Source organism: Amblyomma mixtum, chromosome 8 (genome assembly GCF_055824585.1).
Source record: "Amblyomma mixtum isolate Tamu chromosome 8, ASM5582458v1, whole genome shotgun sequence".
NCBI lineage: Eukaryota > Metazoa > Arthropoda > Arachnida > Ixodida > Ixodidae > Amblyomma > Amblyomma mixtum.
Genome location: NC_143019.1, coordinates 10,021,778 through 10,045,571, shown reverse-complemented (window position 1 = coordinate 10,045,571; position 23,794 = coordinate 10,021,778). Strand labels below are relative to the sequence as shown.

The window sequence follows — 23,794 nt, the reverse complement described above, 5'->3', positions numbered from 1 at the left end:
CATTTTCGCCCCTATAGATTTGCTTATGATTATTTTCAGTGACGCTTGCACAAGGTTGTGGTCTTCTGGTAAAAATACGTGTAACATGGTAGCAGCGTGTTAAAGTGCGAACGGGTTAGGTGAAAATTGCCGTCTTTAAGAAAAGGTTTTTTTTTGGAATTTATTGCAAAAATCACGCCGTCAACAACTTGGAAACATCATAAAGGCAATTGCACCGCAAAGGGACTCAAGGTACTTTACAAGATGAACGGCATTTTGGATCCTATGCATTCCAAATCACTAAAAAGGCCTCAAGGGCTAAAAATTTGGGATACGTCCGCCGGTGGCCTCATTGTCAACAAAGGAGCCGTAGCGCTCCTGGAATGGCATTCTTTTTTCGACTGTGGTCAGTGACCCGTGAGATTCATCACCCACGATACCTCACCACACGGTATTCCTTCAAACCATCGACTTCTCTGGGTTTCACATTTACGGTTGGGAACGCCGCAATTCTAGTGCAAAGTTAAAAAGGTCGTCGGCAGCTTTTTGTGGGACCTGTTCATGTTCCCTCTAAGTGGGCACAAAGGAAAAAAAGATTGCACAGCGTCTTTTAAAGACAGTCACTCTCTTGAAACTGTAAATCGGCGAAGAAAGGGATACAACTTATATTATACCATCTCACTGTATGCCTGAGACACCCATCATTTGCGCCCTTTTGGAAGGGTGCAAGGGTGCGCGTTATCGACACGGATACGCAGCCTTCAGGATACAAATAAAAGTGTAGGCATGATGATAACAAATCCGCTTAGACGCGTCGAACCTTTATGAAAACAGAATACAGCGGTCCTTCGTTTTGTAAAAGCTATAAAATATAAAAACAGAACAAGGCAAGCTTGAAGGGCACAGAAAGTAACCTATACACCTGGTCGGAGAAATTTAACGTCACCACTCTGAACGCCGACCGCTTTAAAAAGAACGAGAGAAGAATAGAGAGGGAAAGAAAGATTTGGAGAAAGGAAGCACCATCGGTGAGCGCACTGTCGCTTGCCCTAGGCGGAAGTCAGGTTGGTATGCTTTTTGCTTTTTTCTACTGCTTTTATCTACTGCTTCTTGGCTCTGAGCAAGTCGCGGTCTTCGTATAGGACGAGCCCAGCCTGTCAGGAAGTCACTCCGCGCTAAAGCGCCGTGGACGCGCGGCTCAAGCGCTCCGGGCGGAAGAGTATAAAAAGTAAAGCGTTACAAAGTGTGGAATATTAGTCTCCCTCTACTTCTTGTTTGAGTTTGACAAGCTGCCGGAAGTTGTTCAAAGCGCTCAACACTGACTGCATTTCAGAGAAAAAGGGCTGAAGTAGGAAGCTTTTTAAAAGTTACTCGCCTGTCACGTGGAGAGCACCTAACAGCTGGCAGCGACAAAGAGGTTGATTGAACGATACGTGGACGCTTTGGACACTTCTCACTTAGGGCAATGGCAGAGAAGTAGTAAAAGCTTCCAGAAGGAAAGCACGGAAGGCAAACATGTGCATTCAAGGTATAAAAATGGTGCCGTTATTAGCGTCTTCTGAGAAAATTGTTCAATCCGGGCTCACTTTGAATAGGAGCTTTTAGAGGGCGGTAAAGAAGGCACTTTAAAATCTGCATCACGCATTAAAGGGGCTACTTGTGGGACAAGACAGTTTTTATGAGCCCGCTTAGAGAAGACGGAGGGCCAGGATGATTGAAGAAAAGGATATAAATTTACGGCATGCATTTAATAATAACTACGATGAAAATGCGGAGGGCCTGGTCCATCCGGGAGAGCTGAAGCATAAGAGGAGTAGGGTAAGAGATTTGGCGGATGAAAATAGCTCCGGGCTGCAGTGCGGCAGGAGGTGCGTTTGATATTAAATATGGTTGTAAATCGATTCATGTGAACTTTACCGATGCGTGGTCATGAACTCAGATATGAGGAAGTACATTACTAAGTGGTGGTGGTCGCCGACCCTACAGTCAAGGACGGGGCTCACCATTGGTACACATACACTAAAAATAACGAAAGAAATACCTGTTCAAAAATACTGACCTCAGAGAAAAGCAAGAGGAAACTGCAAGTTATTATTCGCTTTCTGTAAAAAGTAGTTCACTGGATCTTGAAGGGTGTATTAACGTTTGTCAGGCAGCAAAAACTCATTTATGGCTGGAACGAAATTTCCGACGCCGTCGATAAAGTTTGGTCAGTCCATATACGAGTTAGATGCGCTAGCCCACCCGTTTTCACTTCGCATTCGGCTCCGGCTTAAGGCTCGGTTGTCTACGTCTTGCGGGCATTAGGCAAAAATCGAAGAAATCGCACTTAAGCTCCGCCGTAAGAGTACGATGCAGTAGCTTTAATGATTTAATTCCCATACATAGGGAATGTGTCATTCTGTAATTTGCAGTCAGAGAGCACTGAGAGTCATCACGCTACTCCTTCAGCAGTGGTGCAGCAGTTGAGCGATGCGCCACTGCCCTGCGAAGTCAGGTGCTGCCACCTGTGGGGCTTGTGAGATATAGGCTGCTCTTTCCGAGCAATCTCGTGCGACCAATCACTAATACAACTGCCATCTGCCACAGCGGCAGCTGGCTAGCTTGTGTGATTCACATGAAACGACAAAGGCGAAAACCATCGAGTGGACACGCTTTAGTAGTAAAGCAATGATACTGAATTTGAAAATTTACCCGCTGTTCGATTTAAAGTCGTAACGTCCACATAAATAAGTAACGGTTGGCGCTGTTTTGATGTGGAGGACAGCGTAGCATAGGGTCTGGGATAGGAAAAAAAAAGATTTGGTGTCAACTCACGTGGTTTACTTGAGAAACTGACCGATGATGAAGATACCTGTATTTCGTTTTTTCCACTTTTCAAGTTTATAAAAGCTCCATTTACGGTGAGATTCGCCTCATCATCATTGTAATGCCACATTTCACCGATATAGTCAACTTCCAATTGTCCTCAGTGCCCCGCTGCGATGGCGCAGTGGTTAAGGCGCTCGGCTGCTGACCCGAAAGACGCGGGTTCGACCCCATCCGCAGCAGTCGAATTTCGATGGAGGCGAAATTCTAGAGGCCCGTGTGCTGTGCGATGTCAGTCCACGTTAAAGAACCCCAGTTGGTCGTAATTTCAGGAGCCCTTCACTACGTCGTCCCTCATATCCTGAGTCGCTTTGGGACGCTGAACCCCACTGAACCAATTAGCCGATTTGTCCTTAGTGTCTTTCTAATCTCCCACTATCACGTGACCACTCTTCCGATTGCCGACATTATAGTATCGCTGAAGGTATAAGACTATCAGTGTCTAAAGAACAACAATCAGCCGTGTGCTGCGACCTCAATGTGTACATAGATGTGATACTCATTTCGAAGTTTTTTTGTAATAAAGAGTACCTAATCCCCTTTGATATTCCGGGATAGAAGTTGCTCCTTCGTTGGCTTAAAACCCGCCAGGCATCAGCAGCAGAGCTGAACACACAAGCAAGAAAAAGGTGTCAGTCGGTGTCTTTCGTTAGAAAATATGTCGGATTTAACGGGGTTACCCCAGCAGCACAGGTAAGTGGCCCAATATTGTGAATGGATGGCTTCACTCTGGTCCCTTGTAACACCGACCTTCGCCAAAACGTTTTCAGTATTGAGTCGATATTACCCGGGCTGCTGGGTTATAAGCAGCACTTGAGACATTTGTACGACAGAGAGAAAAATGCCGTAATACCAGACACGAACAGTATAGTAAACTGCAGTCCCCTAATTAAGCAAGCAGGTGAGTGTAGCTGATTCCAGAGAGAGAGAGAAAAAAAAAGTTATCCACAGTGATACGTCCTTTGCCAATATATTTCCAACAAAGGGTCGATTACCTGGGCTGCTGGGGTATAGGCAGCACCTAAGACATTTGTATGACAGACAGAAAAAAATGATTTATCGGGGTTTAACGTCCCAAAGCGACTCAGGCTATGTGAGACGCCGTAGTGAAGGACTCCAGGGGTGGTATTCTGCCGGTGTCGCCTTTTGCGACATGTCGCATATGGGCGGGGCCTAAAAAAGTGCTTACAGATGCTCGAAGAAACGGAAAAAGCCGCCGGCACTCTCGTCTGCGGTGCATTCATTCACTCCGAGAAGCGACAATTTACCACTGCTGATTCACTAGCAGCAATAGTTTCGTATCTTTTATAGCAAGAATATTTGCCATCACATGACGTCTAATAATAATAAAAAAAACATTTGCAAATTTAATATAAACTCGCTTTACTTCATTTAAATCTATAAAACACCGCGAAAAAGCTCCAAATCTATTTTTCTTTCGTTCCGGACGGTTGTGCTAGGTTTCGGCTGCGTTTCGGGCAGTTGCAGACGGTAGCAGTGTAGCTGGAGGTCCCATTAGGCTTGCGCGCTCCAGAATCGAGAGCGTATCTAAAAAACTAGGCTGAATTGCAGCTTAAACTTTATCGTCGAAGCAAGGTAAGTCATAGCGAAAAGTGGCAACACCAGTAGTTTCCGGTAAACGTGCCGACCGGAATCGCAAGGACTGCTGAATTGGCTGAAGCGGGCGGCTCTCGCTTGAAAGGACGTCGCCATGTTTTCACGCTAAGGGCGCAAAAGCCGCAACTGCCGATTGCGTTCGTACGCTAACGGTAGCCCGTCGCCCGCACGAATCGCTTCAGCGTATTCCGTTGTTCGACTAAGCGTAGTAAATTGGGGCGACGTCACGATGACGTAGCAGGAAGGCGGGTCCGTGTCGTCACGCCGCCGTCACTGCGGCTCGAGCCAATCAGCGAAGAGCGAATGCGACATGTCGCAAAAGGCGACACCGGGAGAATACCACCCCGGAAATTTCGACCACCTGGGGTTCTTTAACGTGCATTGACATCGCACAGTACACGGGCCTCTAGAATTTCGCCTCCATCGAAATTCGACCGCCGCGGCAGGGATCGAACCCGCGTTTGTTGGGCCAGTAGCCGAGTGCCATAAACACTCAGCCACCGCGGCGGTCAGACATAAAAATGCCGTCATGGTATGCATAAACAGTGTTTATAGTGAACAGCAGTTTCCTAATAAAGCAAACAGGTAAGCGTAGCTGATTCCGGAGAGAGAAAAAAAATGATCCACAGCGATCAAGCACCACTCATTCAGGGCCCTGGTGAATGGCGCCTTGAAGGGCATGGTCTACAATGTGCCGAATAAGAAATTGATTGAATTATGGCCAGCATGAAATAAGTAAGAAAAAATTTTCTGCGATGCATATACACTATTCTATTTAAATGATGGCAGCAAGGAAAAATACAATGACAGGCAAACACCCACCGTTGTGAAAAGATCGAAACGTGTGATCTCAGTAAAGAAAAAAAAGTAATGTGGTTGGTTGCAGTCTTTTCACGTGCCTTGAGGACGGCTGCATTGCCGACGCGATGGAGGCGCCGGCTATCAACCACACCATTCCTTGCGTCACAAGGCGCACAAAAGCTAGCCTAAAATATATTGAAACAAATAAAAACTATTAAGCAACATTTAAAAAAATTCTAAAGCTTGGTAATGAATACGAATAAGTTCGGTTGGTTTATCGGGTTTAATGTCCTAAAGCCACTCACGCTATTAGGGAAACCGTAGTGGAGGAATCCAGCTAATTTCGGCCACTTTGTTTTTTTTTTAACATGCAGGGACATCACAGGGTACACGTGTCTCAAAAGTTTCGCCTCCATCGAAATGCGACTGCCATGGCTGGAATCGAACTCGCGTCTTTCGGAGAAGTTTTATTGGATTTCATTTACTTATCTGCTCTGAAATAAAAAAAATATTTTTTTTTACTTCCACCGTAGTGTCACACATTGCGTCAACGAAAAGGTTTTGCAGCGTCGCTTCTCTACGAAATCGTAGAGAAGTGACGCTGCAAATCTTTTCCGTACCTGCGCAAGGAACGAGGAGAGCCCTTTCAAAAGCCGGAGCCCAAGATTGCGCTCATGCTAGAGTAGTTACGGAGGGGCACGCAGACTCTAATCCGCCGCCTCTGAAATAGAGCAGTCTTATATCTTCCGTTAAGAAAGAAGTTTTTGCGAAGAGATTTTCCGTCTTCACGAAAACTCGGCTATCATTGCTAAAATTGGCTGGAAGTGTTCTCTTTTTTTGAACCTACGCTCAAGGAAGTTCTCAGAAATCCATATTGCAATCTGCCCGGCCGCACATAGCGGCCGGATTCCCCCAGCAACACCATACGGTCCAGTCGTTGCTCTGCCCTAGGATAAACTCGCGGAATTAGCGGAAAAATGTCCGAACATCTTTTTGGCAGGCGGCGACGTCTACATCTGCACTGGCCAAAACGAAAGTGCAAACAGTAGCCCACACACCCGCACTCATTCCTTGAGCACAGTTCTCTTAAAGGACAATTATTGGATAACTTTAGCATAGCGCGTAATGCAACCGCTACCGCTTATCGCGAGCCTCCACTGCGCATGCGCCGACCACCTCGAGGGCTGCAGTTGGCGCCACTGTCTCGTCAACAGGCCGGAAGCCTGCTGCGCCGGGCGCCGCGGGCACAGTGGCGCGGCGGGGTACACAGTAAGCAGTAGTGATAGCGGTGCACGCTTTACTAAAGGTATCTAATAACGAACATACTGAAATCAGTCAATGGAAGAAAAAAACTCACCATTTAAACCCCGGACTCGTCGCACAGTTTGATTGGCCGCTTTTTCCTTGCACAAATTAAATAGCATGTAATGATGCTTGCAGATGCCACAAGATGTTCAGAATTTCGGCCGCAGACACCATTCTGGCCATTCGGCAGCGCAGTGCACAGGTGATGAGGATCTTTCCCGCCCTTACTTCTCGGCCCTACTGTTTCAACCAGCGTGCTCAACATCAGGACCACCCCGAGCGGACCACCCATTTCTAAACGTGTTGTCAGCGTAGCATACACAACAAACCAAAGGAAAGACCAGAACAAAGAGAGAAAATTAACATGGCTCCAGTGAATAGAAGCAGCCGACGTCGCTGTCGATTAAATCGAGGTGGCAGCGAACGCAATGGCTGAATTCCGAGCGGGATGGAAAGGCGAGGGAGGTGTCGTGGGGCGGAGGATTCTCTATCGTTAATTATATCACCGCGAGTGCGAGAACAAGTAAAAAATGGTAAGAAACGAGTCTGACGCGGAGAGGCGGAGGCTAGCCACCAATGAATGGGGAGGCCGCAGGAAGGAGGGGATGCAGCGGCAGGTCGGAGAGGGAAGCAAGGCAGAGCTCGGTCGGGAAGTCGGGAGACGGCGAAAGGATGAACGCTAGAAAATAGGAAGCCGTTAACAGCGAACAGAGGGCTCACGAACTATGTGCAGCGCAAAATTAGAAGCAGTGGAATAACAACACATTTTCTGGGAAAAACATCAAAGTGTGATGTAATATTGTTAAAGGAATGACAATAAAGGAAGAACAATTCACGAATGCACCGCGCTGTTTCGGAAATAAATGAATGGGGAAGAAAGGAAAAGCGAAAGCAGGTCATTGCTGAGAGTAACAAAAACCCAGGAGAAGGAGATAAAGGCCCTCGCAAAAACTAAACGACGAAGAATATGAAAGGAAGAAGAATGTGGCCGGGCTTCTAGATGAAAGCGTCCCGTCCTTTAACGGAGGTCCACAAGGCCCTGTAATGCTTTTGAGAAGCCACGTCGCATTATTCCCGCGAGTGCCTTGTATCGCTTCTTTCTCTTTTATATACTCAAACTTCTTTCCTCCGGGAGCCATAGTCTCATTGGCTGACTCGCATTGTAACTCCTCTTCATTCTGCCGCGTTTCCCCCACGCTATTATCAATTTTTATTTGTGAACCGTTCCTTCCACACGGCTTCTTCCCAAACGCACAGTGCTCACTATCCTCCTGACCCTTTTGCATTTATAATCTCGTTTCTACTCTCCCACTCGTGGAATAGTCCCTCTGCCCGCCGGCGAGCCTTATATTCCATCCACGCTCGCACCATTTCGCGCCCATTCTTCCCCACTCTCTCTCCACTGTCCTGGCGGCTGCGCCATTTTGAGCTAAAAGCTTTGCTATCTCCCAAGTCCATTCCACAATGCTTGCCTCTTTGGCTGCCAACGTTCTTGTTTTCTTACCCTGTAAAGAAGAGAACCGCACAGTGACGACGGCGAAATGAAAGCCACGAAAGCCCTGCAAATCATCGCTGCGGGGTGTTTCGCGAAGCCAAGGGGAAAATAAAAAGAAGCGAGAACCGAAAGCGCAGTCCGGGCTGAGCAGAGAAGAGTGCTCTTTCTTTTACACATGAGCAGCTGTTAACTCGGGGGCAATGGTGCGTGAAATTGCTGCCTTCGTCTCTTTTCGGAGAGCTGGAATGAATAAAGACAACATATTCTTCCACACAATGCCCTTAAGCAATAACTGTTGTGTACATACTTCTCGGAAGGCCTTCCTTAATCTTCATAGTTTGGACTGTGCCGCGCAACGCTTATGTGTCCACGTATTGCTGCCATCGAACGTGCGGACTTTGTATGCTGATATTTGGAACGCCTTCCCCTAATCTTCCTAATCTTGATTTTGGGCATGAATGTTAAGCTTAAAAGTGGTATAGCTTGGCTCCACTATTTCCTTTTTTCGTATGACTGACTGTGAATGCGCTTTTATCAGTTAAATATTTGTGTTAAAGAAACTTTTCGGTTGCAAGTTAAGCAATGAGTTAATGATTGCGCCATGGCAAAATAAAGAAAAGCAGCCTCAGAGAGTGAAATACGGACGCATGCCGTGAGTTTAATGAAATAGTGTACAAAGGCACAAGAGCCCTCTTTATCTGCCTGATTTCTATAACTCACGACAACTGAGGTCGCTCACAGAGCAAAACCGCATTCGTGGGCACAGAAGATGCGTGGTGTTAAAAAAAGAATGTATTACTTGTGGAATTTTTCATGCTTTTAGAATCGGCTGCCTTGTGAAACAAGTCATCTGCAATCTACAGAATGTCCCCGTACTGTGCTTTTATACATTCAACGATACCTCAGGACAATAATCCAGCGTTTCTATTTTAGTATGGCGCTCCCTCTTTATATCTGGCACAATCTTCGGATCAGGGGCACAGAAACCTCAGTAAAAGGCAGTGACCTGAAGAAATATCTAATCTCCCATTATCGCGGTTTCTCACGTCCTCAAGGGCCCTCATTTTTCACGTTGCAACGGCGCCGGGCTTAGAAACGTGCGCCCACGTTCAGAAAGTCCTTACAACGAGGATAACGCCTCCAAAGAAACGCGTGGATAGGAGCATTACACAAAGTAGATATATGGATCAAGGGCGCGCAAAGGGACATGGGGCGCCATCTGACGGTAGTGGCGAAAACTTCACAGTGTGGCGCTCGACTTTTTTTCTGCTCTCTTTCGCTCTCTTTCTCTCATTTCTTCTTTGTGTTTGTTGTTCTCTTCTCCTCTAGCCTCCCACTCTCTCACTACACGCCCTCTCCCGAGAGCCGGAGGCGTTGGGGGGAAGCTCTTTGCCTCCTGACCGGCCGCTCAGTGGGAGCAGTGCGGTGAAGCCATTCGCACGGTTCACACGCGCCGGCCCCGTTCGCCGTTTCTTCGGTGCCCGCCGGAGCGCTGCTGCCTCTGTGCGCTTAGCTGCAAGCGCTGCGGCCTCGACCGTGTTTGCCATCTCCGCTCCTTCTTTCATCCAAGGCTTCTTGCCTTGCTGTATTTTTTTTTGCTTCTTTCAAGCGGAAGTTCTCGACATTGAGGAAGCCTCGCCCGAACTTCGAGAGTGACGACGCCTCGCATCGTCGCCGCCTCCGTGTCGGCGCCACTCGAAGCGATCGTGGCTTTGTCGCCCCCGTTCCGTCGCCGCCTTCTTTGTACATCTACGCTCCCTTCGCAGACACACCCTCTCGCCTGTTCCGGCCTTGCTCGCAAAGAGGCGGAGGGGTAGAGGTTCAACGACAAGAAAGGATCCTTCTCGGAGTCGTCTCGCAACCCGCTTTGTGTGCTCTGAGAACGCGCCTCTTGATCGCTGCGTCCTACGGGAGAAGCAGTCAAGAGGTCCCTTCATTGTGAAGCGGGAATTTCTGTGCACTGTGTAGCGTGTTCGTGGCCTGGAACTGACAAGGTGTTGTTGACGCAAAAGTTCGAAGCAGTGCTTCTGAATGAAGTACTTAATTTATTTTGCAAGGAACTAGCTTGTGAACCCGTGAAGTTTCTCTCACCGTGTTCGTGACCCTTACGTGAACTTTGAATCATTTTTAAAAGTATTTTTTGTTGCTCTGGGACTTGGATTTTTGAATGCCGGTCTCCTCAGCCGCGCCAGTTCCTCTTCAGCTTGTTCTTGTGGAGCATGACTTGAGGACAGGGGAAAGAGAACGATACTTTACTTCGCTTCCCGTTAATGCGCGGAACTGAACGCCCCTGTGGATACTTTCGCAAGTCCGCGTATGATCTCGTCGCCCCAACATCTGCAACATCTTTCGTGGCAAAGTCTGCAGTGCTTGTTGACCGTGGTTATTTAGTGCAAATTTCAAAGCAAAGAAAAAGGACGTTTGCTTTTCTTTCGGTGCTGACTCTTTGTGATAACAAGAGAAGGACTTAATTCGCAAAGTGCTGCAGTGCACAACCAAGGATTCCGGATAACTTTTCTGGAGCTAAATTCGTGCTGCTTTCTTTGCCTCTACGCTTACCTTAGAGGCTAAGAAGTTCAGGAGAAGGGCTGTTCCTTTCCCCCGGCGTTTGTGTCCGCTGAACACAGAAAGAAAAGTGACAAAATAACAATTGTATAAAAAGGATACACTGCGGAATGAAACCGATACGTTCACGGGAAGTGCTTTCCAAACAGTGAGAAGTTTGTGCGTGCCTCATCGCATAAAAAAAAAAGAAACCAGACCAAAAGCGGGATTGCAGTTCTTAGTGACTAAACTCAAGGACCTGGACCTCCGAGGAGTACCCTAGGAATTCAAGCCCGCATCGCTCCCTCCAACTGGATACTCATAGAGGTGAGAGTGTTCTCCATTATTCTTTTTCTCACTGTTTGAAGTTTGTTAGCCCATTTTGACAGTTTTTGCGCTAGCTCTGATGTTAAAAAAATTCAAAATAGGCCGGCATTTTTGCGCGAACTCGATGTGTGGAAACGCAGAGGAGAGGGCAGTACAATAACTTTTTTTTTTTCAACCCAATCGAAATGATAATTCCTTTAAACAAATACTTGAGAGTATTCTATTCCTGTTGTGAGCAAATCAGCGCTTTTGCTAGATTAAGAATTTGGCAGTTGAACTTCCTGGCTGTAATTTTTTTTTTGTGAGCACGAGTAAGATCGGAAAAGCTTGATGCTCTTGCGACGGATCACTTATATAGAAAGGCGGACATGTAATGGCGAGAGACAACGCTGGTCTCACGGGCAAAATGTAATGGCAGTGAGGCAATTCTTCTAATTTGAAAAGAGAGAACGTAGATCCACGTCGAACTGCATTATTTCCTTTACAGTTAATGGCAATTGCTTAGAGTTGCTTGGTTTGGTTTGGTTTGGTTTATGGGGTTTAACGTCTCAAAGCGACTCAGGCTATGAGAGACACTGTAGTTAAGAGCTCCGGAAATTTCGACCACCTGGGGTTCTTTAACGTGCATTGACATCACACACTACACGGGCCTTTAGAATTTCGCCAGCATCGAAATTCAGCCACCCGGCCGTGACAAATATACGCAATTCTAATCCTTATAATAATTCTAAGCAAATCTAAGCAACTGCGATCAACTGTAAAGGCGAGAATGCCGTTCGACATAGATCTACTTTCTGTCTTCAAGTTAGAACTCTGCCATAGTGAAAAAAAAAATAAATGCAGCAAAGGATTTTTTCAGAGGTCAAAACAGTAGTTCTAGACGTCTGCGAAAAATAATACCTCGCAATACGGCGCACTCTAAGGGAAGGAATGAAGTATTCCTGCATTTTAATTATTTGCAAAGGGTATGCCTGCGTTTATTCTTTCGACTATTAAAATGAATGCCAGGACTTTCCCTGAACTAAAATAATGATTGAAGGAAAAAAGAGAGGTTCTGAACATCCGAACATGTTATTCTGAATAACAAGGGAAACAATTTTCGTACTTTAAGAATAGGTTGGTTGGTTTATGGGGTTTAACGTCCCAAAGCAACTAAGGCTATGAGAGACGCCGTAGTGAAGGGCTCCGGAAATTTTGACCACCTGGGGTTCTTTAACGTGCACTGACATCGCACAGTACACGGGTCTCTAGAATTCCTCCTAAAAAGAAATTCTGCCGCCGCGGCCGAGATCGAACCCGCGTCTTTCGGGTCAGAAGCCGAGCAACATAACCACTGAGCCACAGCGGCGGCTGCTTTAAGAATATTTTTCAGGGTCAAGTAATATCTGCAATTTTATGTACTATACTCAGTGGCTGATTCCAGAAATGAACTGCCCTGCTATAAACATCATTGCACGTTAATACCAGATAACAATAATTATTTGAGATAGCGTTGCGCACCCGTAAATGATGTGTTAGCGTAAGAAATAAAGGAGTTTGTCTTATATTAGCTATTTAAAAGAGCCTTAAGTTAAAGAAATCCTGATAGGCAGCGGATATTTAGTTGCTTCTAATGCAATGCAATAAGTTGACGCTCGGTTCAAAAGGTATAAATCTTCGTTTTGCTCGCGCGATCAGTTTATTTATTATACTATCGGTCTGGTCCGAACACAGATAAGTGTTGAAACAAGTGAAATACATACACACCCAAAAGGCGAGCGCAGGAAACAAAACGTCGAGTGCGTCTATTCCATGCTTAATTTCAACCTATATAAAAAGAGCAAATCTGCTCCCAGCACACTAAACACAAATACAGTGCGAGGCACTGGAAGCCGATCGCTCCGGAGTATGGAAGCTACGAAATATTGATGCAGCGAATATTAACTTCACACTCGCTACGAGCTGAAATTTATGCTATTCTTGCGGCTGAATAAGCTGCACATTTCAATTGAAGTAAATTAGCACTTAAAAGATGACGTAAAAGGATTAATATACCCATGGCTTCAAGACATTGGCCAAGCTAGAAACGTAAAGCGGGCTTTGTTGCGCAACGATCCTGCCTTACAGAACACCATGATTTACAGGAAAGGTAGGCGCGCATTAAAGGGACTATGGAACAAATTAATTGAGATCACGTAAAGATAGGCAATCCATCACTCGTCACCCCAGAGAAAGAATTTTCGAGCTAGCATGAATAACAACGAAGTTATAGACGATTAAAAATCACGCTCCTCCTCTCCCCCCTCAACTCATACGCGCGGAGCACCAACAAAAATAAAGAAAACATATCCGGGACTGGGCTCCGCCCATGAATACGTCATTCGCTGACGTTCGGTTTACGGCTTCCGGTTGTCGCACTCCCGAGGAGCAGCGTGCGTCGGCAGCGTCTCTCCGGTCTCGGCGCTTTCTTTGCTCCCGAACTCCCGGCAGAAAGAGGCGGCAGAGGTAAATTGGAAACATATGCGTGAAGGCAATGCCCTGGCCCGCGCTTGCCCGAGGGGGTCGCGCGGCGCCTCGAGCAGACGATTTTCACCGCTACCGGAAGTGTGCCCGTGACGTCGTAGCTGCCGCGGCTCGAGCGAATGACAGCGTGTGGTGGCCTACCGACGTCATGGGACTAGTGACGTCTGTTTTCCCGGTTTTGGTTTCAAAATCGCTCCCTACGAAGACACCAATCGGCCCGCGAATTTTAAAAAACGCGATTTTTAAAAAGCCATAATAAATTGCCGGCTCAGTTCCGAAGACTCATACTTGGTGTCAGTGCTTCTGAGCATAACTTCTAACATTTACAAGCGGCTTTTAATTCTTTTCATGGTCCCTTTAAGAAACGAGACGGGTTTTCTATCCGAGCGGCATGGCGAAAAAGTTTTTCACGCTGTTAAACGCAGAACTTCAGCCGTGGAAAAGCTGAGCATAGGTGTATAGTTCAGAACTTGGTAATACAAACACGATAACTGCACTGGCTTGAAGTCTGAAGAAAACTGCGCTCGCCAATGTATGTACATTTAGTAGGACCAGAATATTCTGTTTACTAACTTCATTTTGACTAACACGGCAATGTACATCACAACCCTTTTCACACGAGTGAATGGAAAAGGGAAGCTTAATGCCGTAGTTATGCTAGTACACGCCGCAGCAAATTGAGGCTCCATTCTTTCGCCAAACATTCGCAGTCCCCCCAGAAACTAAGGAAAGGCGTATATGAGGTAACCTTCACGAGGATCGATGTTTAAAGCTTTCGTCTGTGAATAATTCTAAACAAAAGTTGACTTTGTTGAGCTTCTAGGAATAGTTTAGGATTGAAAGCGCCGCTGAATGGAGTTCAAAGCGTTCTTTTTCTCAGAAAAGTCTTTCCATGCACGTGACCGTAGTGACCGTGACAGAAGAGGTGGAGGAGTGGCAATTTTAATGAAATCATCATTGCAACTTTTCAGGATGCCTGATGCTCAAGGCATTGAAGCCATATTTTGCAAAACATACATCAACAGAGTTCGCTTTGTTCTTGGTGTTTTTTACAGGCCTCTCAACTCTTCTGTTGCGGTCTTGGAAAACTTAAGAGCATATTTACAATGCCATGTAAAAAGAGATGATAGACTAATACTGGCTGGTGATTTCAACTTGCCTAATATTGACTGGCACACCTTTTCATCATTCTCTGCCCATAATGCTGATACTGTAATGCTCGACATTGTGTTCACATTTGACCTGCTGCAAGTAGTAAATAATTTTACGAGAATGCAAGGAGCCGCGGGATCAATTCTAGATCTATTTTTTGTCAGTGGTGCCATCCGCAATTTGGTAGCCTGTGAAGTCACAAACGGAATATCCGATCACAAAGCTGTGCTGCTGAGCTTGTCAAATGTGTACCCAGATCGTCAAACTAGCGTGCAATTTTTTCCCAATTTTTCGCGTGCGGAAGACGAATCTATTCTGGACATGCTTGATTCATGTTATGAGAATTTTAGGAATAGCACTGATAGTGTGAATGACCTATGGCTTACTTTTAAAATGATCGTCTCCCATTGTATTGCCCGTTTCGTTCCCAAAATTGCAAAAAAGTCTGTGTACCGCAATCCTTGGATTTCTCGGGAGACGTTACGCTTGCAGCGAAGGCTTAAAAGGTTAAAAAAGAAATCAAGCAGGAATTCATCATTAAAACCAATTGTGGAAGCAATTTCAGAAGAACTTAAGTAGAAAATAATTTGCGACAAAGAAAAGTATTACGGAACGCTCCTGCCCTCGTTCATTAAAACGTCTCCCGAGAGATTCTGGCGCCAAATCACGCCCAAATCTTCTTCCACGAACGAATTCATAGTAGACGGCAAATGTGTGCGTGATGAGGCTGTTGTTTGTTCTGCTTTCAACAAATTTTTTCAGTCAGTATTCACAGAGGATAATGGATGCCTGCCCAACTTTTCTGCAGCACTCCCTGCCATATCTGATGTTGTAATTTCAGAGACTGGTGTTTGTAACTTGCTTTTGAACCTTGATGTCAAAAAATCAGCAGGTCCCGATAACATACCAAACACTTTTTTGAAGAGCTATGCGGAGTGGTGCGCAAAGTACTTGACAGTAATATTCAACAGATCTTTACATGACGGATCTTTACCGGATGACTGGAGGACAGCCGCGATTAAACCTCTGCACAAAACCGGAAAAAAAGCACACATCGAGAATTACCGACCCATATCTCTAACTTCCACATCATGTAAAATTTTAGAACATATAATTCATAAACATATATTAGGTTTCTTGGAACAGCACAAAGTACTTACCGATTTTCAGCATGGTTTCAGGCGTGGGTTTTCCACAAGTACACAGTTAGTTGAAACTGTTCATGACTTTGCTCAGTCGATTAACCAGGGAAAACAAACAGACGCAATATTCATGGATTTCCGTAAAGCATTCGATAAGGTGTCACATAACAAACTAATTCATAAATTAAGTTATTACATTAAAAATGACAGGATACTTGCATGGATTAAAGCTTATCTCTCGAACAGATGTCAGTTCGTCACTCTGAACAATATTTCTTCTAGCAGTGTCCGGGTTATGTCTGGCGTCCCCCAGGGATCTGTTTTGGGACCACTCTTATTTCTTTTGTTTATTAATGACATTGTGGCAGATCTTTCAGTTCGCGTGAGGCTGTACGCGGATGACTGTATCCTTTATCAAGTGGTGTCTTCAGTTGACGACCAGGTGCGTCTAAATAATGACCTAGCGAAAGTGGTTGCGTGGTGCAACAAATGGCAGATGTGCATTAATTTTGAGAAAACCGTGTTCAGGAAAATTACAAACAAGAAAATGCCTCTTCATTATTTGTACGGTACTAACAGCATATCATTATTAGAAGTGACAGAGTATAAATATTTGGGCCTATGGATTACTAACAACCTTTCGTGGTCAAAACACATAGACGCTGTAGTAGCAAACTCAATGCGGAAGCTATTTTTCTTGAGGCGCTCCCTAAAGTCATCCCCATCTAGTGTTCGTCTATTGGCCTACAATTCTCTCATCCGTCCATTACTAGAATATGCCGTAATCATTTGGGACCCTTTCACGTTAACAAACATTCAGAAATTAGAGCGAATACAGCATAAAGTGGTTAGATTTGTTTTTAACTCATATGGCCGTGCATCTGTAAGTGAGCTCGTGAGGCGAAGTGGGTTACCCCCCGTCACTGAGCGCAATCGTGTTTGTCGACTAAAGTTTTTTTTCCAGCTTATAAAAGGACATTATAAAGTTGATACCTCTAATTATTTTTCTTACTCCTCAGGTTATAACACGAGACAAAGGCATGCACTAACAATCACCCCTTTGAACGCGCGAAATAACTGCTTTAAATATTCTTTTTTTCCGAGGACAATTACTGATTGGAATAAACTTAATAGCGAGACTGTTAATCAAAATTCTTTACTTCTGTTTGAAAAGTGCCTGTAAATGTTGTGAATTTGTGTGTGTTTATATGCTTGTATTTTGTTTTGTCCCACCCTGCTATGATCTGTACAAGATCGCAGTATCTATAAATAAAAATAAAATAAATAAATAAAATACATATTACTGATGACCCAATGTTAACATTCTAGTAGAGCGCCATACTATATCACGAATCCTTTCATGGCGAAACAGTGATAGCTTTTCTGTGAAATCCAGAAAAGTGATGCATAATTTGACCCGCATATGGCGACAGCAGCCCAAGGGCGTACGAAACTTTTTATAAAATTTTTGTAGTTATCATTTGATTATCGTGCGTTTTTCTTGTTATTTAGAACAGTACTTTTAGAAATATAGTAACATTCAGTATTTCCAACTTGTGTTGGATTGAAAATACTTAAATTTTTTTGGATACTTGGCACCTAATTACCTCACATTCTTGTTTCCATCTTTACTGAGCACCCATTGTAAAGCATTGTGGCCGCCGCTCCACTGATCGGTGAAATTTGTCTTCGTGCATCGTACACAATTCTTAACCCACTTACAACCTCTTTTCCAACAAATTTTCTGTGGAATCAGTCAGCATGCAATTATTATACAGCCATAATTTCTGATCAGAAGATATCAGGGCTTGACATTTTGAGGATTGATTCTATGTGACGTGCTGGACAGTTTATGTTCCGCTCACTCTTGATGTATTCATCCAGGTCAAAAGTGTACGTTGGGATGCAATAAGGATTTTTATGTGACAGAATGCTATTAGGCTCAGCACCCTGATGATCGCCTATCCCTTGTTTACTTGTTGTTGACAAATCCAGCTACCAGCCGTCTTCATGCCATACTCACCGACACCTTCTTTTCATGCCAATTTTGCGATAACGTATTACTTTGTGTGCGTGTTGCAGGCAAACATCGATTAGTCAAAGATGGCTTGATTGGTTTATCGGGGTTTAACGTACCAAAGCAACTCAGGCTATGAGGGGCGCCGTAGTGAAGGGCTCCGGAAATTTCGACCATCTGGTGTTCTTTAACGTGCACTGAAATCGCACAGCACACGGGCCTCTAGAATTTCGCCTTCATCGAAATTCAGCCGCCGCGGCCGGGATCGAACCCGCGTCTTTCGGGTCAGCAGCCGAGCGCCGTGACCACTGAGCCACCACGGCGGGACATTAGTCAAAGAATAAAACGGCGCCACGATTCATTAGCCTAATTCACATTCACCTTTGAGCTCTCCCGGTACACGTTGCAAGCAAATTCTGGTTCTCGTTTACTGTGTCTGGGAGTACATACGGAAAGAGAATAATGGAATTCACCGACGCTCTCATCTGATTGCTAAATTAGCGTGTAATTATGTAGTCATTATGTAGTCATTATAGTTTCATTATGGCCTCATGGGACACGGTCGCATCCTAATGCGACGCTGCAACACAGTTACTCAAAACCCTGGAGGCCCTGTTGACAATAATTTCGTCAGATTTTATTCTGCTTCACACCTTGTAGCTTGTGGTACTGAATATTTTGTTTGATATCAAACATGTCTATAAAAACCTCTACAACGAGAGATATGCTGCGACTCGAATGCAACCTTATAAGGCTTACATTTGTGTACAACTTGTTGGTTGTCATGAGCAATTAGTGCGTGTGATCCTATAGCTACACAGCTACGGCCTTCTTGAATGGGGACATGGCCTACTATATTCTTTGATCCAGTTATTTATTTGAAAATACTGCAGCCACATTTAAGGGCTATAGCACAAGCCGGTTACATAAAAATGCAATACAACAGTGAATGCGCGAGAGAAGAGAATATTTTCAGCAATACAATTTACACACATAATAAACAGCACTGTACGTCCGCATCTTAAAAGAACTCAGGTGCAATAAAGAAATCTGAAAGCGATAATAAACGAAGGCTGGAATGCAGTGATTTTTAAATATTCGTAGAGCGGGGCACAAAGCTTTATTTGAAAGCGTTCCTACATGCAAAAACGGGTTGAGTGCTAAGATTGATCCTTGTTGCTGGTGCTGTAAAGAACGAAGTACGCGTTGTAAAATGCAGCAAGCGAATTGCACAAAAGGGCGGAGAAGCTTCAAGAATTCGGTTTTGTGGCGTTATCAGAGCGGTCTGAAGTGTATTCAGGGAAGGGTAGATGTGGGTGAAAAATTGGTGGCTGATTGGGTGCCCTACAACACATGCAACTAATACTCACGTCTCACAACGATGCCCAGTACGCATTGCTTTCAATTCCGTGAACAGGAGCAGAAAGTGTGTTTCGCAGGGATGGCCGTGAAGTCACGCTAATCGGGCGGAAGTCGTAGACATTTTGGTTCTCATTTACGCAGCTGCAACTTTTGTCTGCCCTGACATTCGAAGGTTTGGGACAATTTCGTTTTGTCCACTCTGGCTGGGCGAAGCAGTTGCGGAGTATTATTATTGGTACGCAATTAGACGGCAACTTTTCTTTGTTTTTCAGAGACTAGATGATTTAAAATACTCAAGAAATATTAATACCTATGCCCTCCTGTCTCTACAGTTATTAAAAGTTGAAATCTAAAAAAAAATCTACCTTTATTATCGCAATTTGCAATGCGGCCTTTCCCTGGACCAGCACGGTCTATGGCACTAGTCGCCACCAGCGCCAGTGCCTTTCCATACCAGGCGGCCTTGCTTCTACAGCCTCACTAATAATAATAAGGCCATCAGGTGACTACACCAATGGCAAACTGCGAGGTCGACTGCGCACTAGTGCGCCACGTGGAAGCCCATCAGACACTCTTTCATAAAAAGAAACAAAAATAATTTGGGAGGCACCACAGCAGAAACCACTACGGAGGCGACATATTATCCGCCCGTGTGTTTTATGATGGCTTAACGACACACGTGCACTGGTGACATATGCCCATCGCCGCTTACGGGCAGTATGTCAGAAGGAGACGTTGCTACTGCAGAGATAAATATCTGTATATAATAACGATTATTAACTTCGGGAAGGAAAACATTACACCACAAGGAGTAAAAGCTATATAATGAACAAAATGTTGTACTATGGATATGCGGCCGCTTTAGTGCGGGAAGACTGGCTTTCACCCGCACATCTGATGCCTTTCCACTGACGGGGAACAGGACACCGGACGGTGGCGCCACTGCCGTCCGCCCAGAAACCGTGAATGCTCTGCTTTACCTCCAGACGGCGCCATGCTTGAGGGGCAGCCTTATAAAACGCCGCGCTCTTCACGCATCGATCATTTACCTTTTTTAGCGTTCTATTCAGTCCTCGCTTTTCCATGACCTGTTTCCTTTTTTATAGTAGAAGCAACCCGAATACCACTTTTGGTGTCCTCCCATCCTTGCTTGCATCTTTATCTTGCCTTCATTCTCAATCACCAAGTTTTTTTTAACACTAAACTACCTTCAGTGGACCCACTAAATCAGTGGAACTCTTGTCGCTCTAGTCTTTTCTTGAATCTGCAATAACTGTCGCTCTAGGCTTTTATTTACTGTGCAACGTTGCAGACTGATGTTCAAGTCAACCACTCAACGTCATCCATCCTTTATGTAAAGGACCTTCCGTATACCTCAAGCTGCAATCGTCGAGATGTACAGTACTAATGAGCAGCTTGGAAGAACAAACGAGCCAAGCGTTTCCAGTCTCATATGTAGCGTGCGAGGATGCGCTAAAAACACAAAGCGCTTTCAAACAAAGCGTTTGTCGTGTACTTTCACCCTGTTAGCCTCAGTTTAGTAGCGTTCCAGCAGAAATCAATATGATTTCTTTTCCAGCCTTAGTCATTTCCCTTCCTGAATCTAGCCTTAATCTTTTCTCTTCTTGAATCTAATTTGGGGCCAAAGCATACCGTGTGTATTACTGAGCAAAAAAGTCCTTTTTTTTACATAAGTACAACTACTACTTCAAATGAAAATATGTCTTTCAAATGTTGCTATTGACCACTATCACAGAGATTTGAACACTTAACCCGAAAAGACGTAAGACATGTCGTAAGGAAGAACGTGTGCGATGCTCGGTTCCCACAACGGTGCTGCGCCGCTGCCAGAGACCGCAAAGAGCCATGTCTCAGGAGCCTTTTTAACGGAGCGCATGCACAAGCATAGACTTAACGATACGGAGTCCCATTTATTTTGCAGTTGAATAGACTCTTCACGAGTTTCGAAACGTACATCCCGCGCAGACCTTCGGCAGCTGATGCAACTGTTCCCTGGCTTGAAGTACGCTTTGCGCAGTGTGCCGCTTTTTAGGATCTTCCATAATCTCTCCACAGAGCTTTTCGCATTTTCAAAATGGTTTGAGAGGCACTCGCTTGGCGCGCCTATAGCGAAATAATAAAGTACGTATAACGAGGGAACGCGAGCGGCTAAAGTAAAGCTTCTTAAGGCGGTTCCAGCTCCTTGGTGCTTTTTTCATTGGTTACACAACACTTTTGTGTTTGTTTGTTCTTGCTCACATTCAATATGCCAAGCAGCACTAAAGCTGGTTCTTTTTTTTTTCCCTTTTCTTTTCTACCCGGCGCATCAGCGTTCAGCTCGCTTGCTGTGTCCGCAACCACGATAAAACGGATTTTCTATCCGGTTTTTGTTCACGTGATATCGCAAATTAGATCTCGCGGGATCGAGTTGGAACTCCAAGGCGAATCGAGTTTTGGAAGAGGTATATCAGGAGAACATGTATCGTCCCTTCGTAAAGCAGTCGCGGCAATAGCGGTGGCTTAAATCCGATTCCATGTTGTTATTGAGTTTTATGTGTCAAAGCTTTGTCTTACTGCTAGCTTCGCACTGACTTAAAAAGTAAGAAAACGGAGAATAAAATCAGAAAAGCGAAAGTGGCTGCAAATGAATGGAATTGAAGCTTAGCGTCTCAAGATTGCCAGCTTTATGACGTCCTAAATTGTCCGTCTTTTCGCGCGAAACATGCAATCTTCTCGTTTCTAAAATGCATGAGTGCTTTTGTTCGTAGCTTGGTAGTGTGGAAAAAAAAAGAAAGAACAGAGCTTCGCTTCCCCACAACAGGCTATCTGAGAAACGCCATTAGAATAAACAAGAGTCTTTCAGGCTGAAAAAAAAATAGCGAGCGGTGCTAGCGGAGAAGCAACACGAAGCTCCTTTGCATAAAAAGATGGAGCTTTTAAATGTAACGAGGTCGTACAACGGAGAAGTAATGATGAAGTCATTAATGCAAAGTAGTGCCATTAATGCGAACTGCGCAAGTATAACGTAGTGAAGTCTAAAGTTACTCTTCTCAGATTCATTTCAAACCAAAAGCAGCGAGCCTCTTCATACGTGGCCATTCTCAGAACTGCGCGAACATAAATAAATCTAGAAAAAAAAAAGATAGAAGTTGAAGCTCGGGGAAAAAAACAGTAATCGGCCCCTGAAAATCTTTCTAGGAGCAAGAGTATGCTAAGGATGTCCTTTATATGCAAGCACTTTATGCTTTTAAGAATAGAGGAGTAGGGAGAGACGCTGCACAATCTAGGCGACTTGTTTGAGGAACAAAATTGAGACGGGACACCGTGAAGAACTTCCATTTTCAGTCTGCAGTTCGGCACGTGCACACATATTGTGCCCCAAATGACTTTGCCGGTTTGAGAACACTGCGCGCTGTTCGCCTTCCCAAATCATAAAAAAGTAATATCATAATGTTCACTTGTGAAATAGAGGGAGCGCTGCACAAATGCAAAATGACAGGGAAGGAATAGGATAGTATTGCAATAACCGTGAGCATCTCGAGAACAGTAAGAATAAATCCATGTTTGTCTATATATAAATATTTCGTTCCACAGCCACAACACGGAAAGTTACCTTAGAAGGTTCTATGCAGTGAAAAAGTGTACCGATTTTTGCTTCTCAATGTGTTTTCCTATGTAGTAGTGCGGCTAGCTGGGTGAGTTAGTGGATGCGCGTTGGTTGGTCTAGTTGGACAGGATGGCGGTGTTGTTTAGATTACATGCATCCTGACCCGTTCTTCACCTTCTGTCTATGTTTTTTTAGCGCTGTATCCCCATCTAAAACATTGCCTTTCCTCGTAGTATATCAAAAGGAAAGGAAACAGGCGTCCACACTGAAGTGGTCACGGAAGTTTCCTCTGCGTAACGTCCTTTTACCCTTAGGTAGTAATTGATAGTCCCTTAGTGTAACAGACTGGAGCCGAATTTAATAATTCGAGTAGCAGAAGTGCCAGAGAATGTTGTGCGGCCATGGCAATAGGTGTGCTGCAGTTGATGCAGACTAAACTTCGCGGTTAGTGAAGAGGCCTGTGTCTTGCAGTGTGTGAAGCTGGGCTCGTGATATTGATAATGATGACGATAATGTTGTTCACGATGATAAAGAACGCTAGGGTACTCAGTGTACATGTACAGAACACAACCGCAGAACGTCGAGTAGCCGACAAGCGTTGGTAACAAACGAACACCTCTGCACTCTTATACATGCCAACGTATAGCGGAGTGTTACAATCGTATACTTCGAACCACCAGTGTGCCATACATGCAGTGGCACCTGCCGTCTCTGCGGGCAAGTAATATTTATTAAATGCGCTTTACTCTATAAAAATTCCATTTAAAAAACATTGGACCAGCCTTGTGGGTGAAGGGTGACGGCTTTAACTATTTCATTACCGCTCGTCTTCAAATACATGAAGTACAAAAACGAAAAGATAAAATTATTCACATAGATTCATGCCGCTTCTGGACAGATAACTCTATCCAGTATGCTGGAAAAGACCTGTACTGTAATTTAGGATGCAGTTTTGTGGTCAGACGAATGAGTCAGTATACTTAAACTTGCAGCATAACGTGCAAACGCTGAGCGACCTTGGCTGGAGTGCTGCCCAAGTTGGCGTGTTCTCGCGATTGCGCATCATCGACAATCTG

At 44.8% G+C, this 23,794-nt stretch overlaps 1 protein-coding gene across 1 annotated transcript in view; it reads left to right on the top strand.

Annotated features, from left to right (window-relative positions):
• Positions 1–9,503: 9,503 nt before the first annotated feature.
• The window catches only part of LOC149331289 (uncharacterized), a 135,622-nt gene continuing 121,331 nt past the window's right edge, over positions 9,504–23,794 (top strand). The window contains exon 1 of the mRNA XM_089556432.1: positions 9,504–10,936. The gene's annotated coding sequence lies outside the window, so the exon portion shown is untranslated. The remainder of the gene's footprint in view (positions 10,937–23,794) is intronic.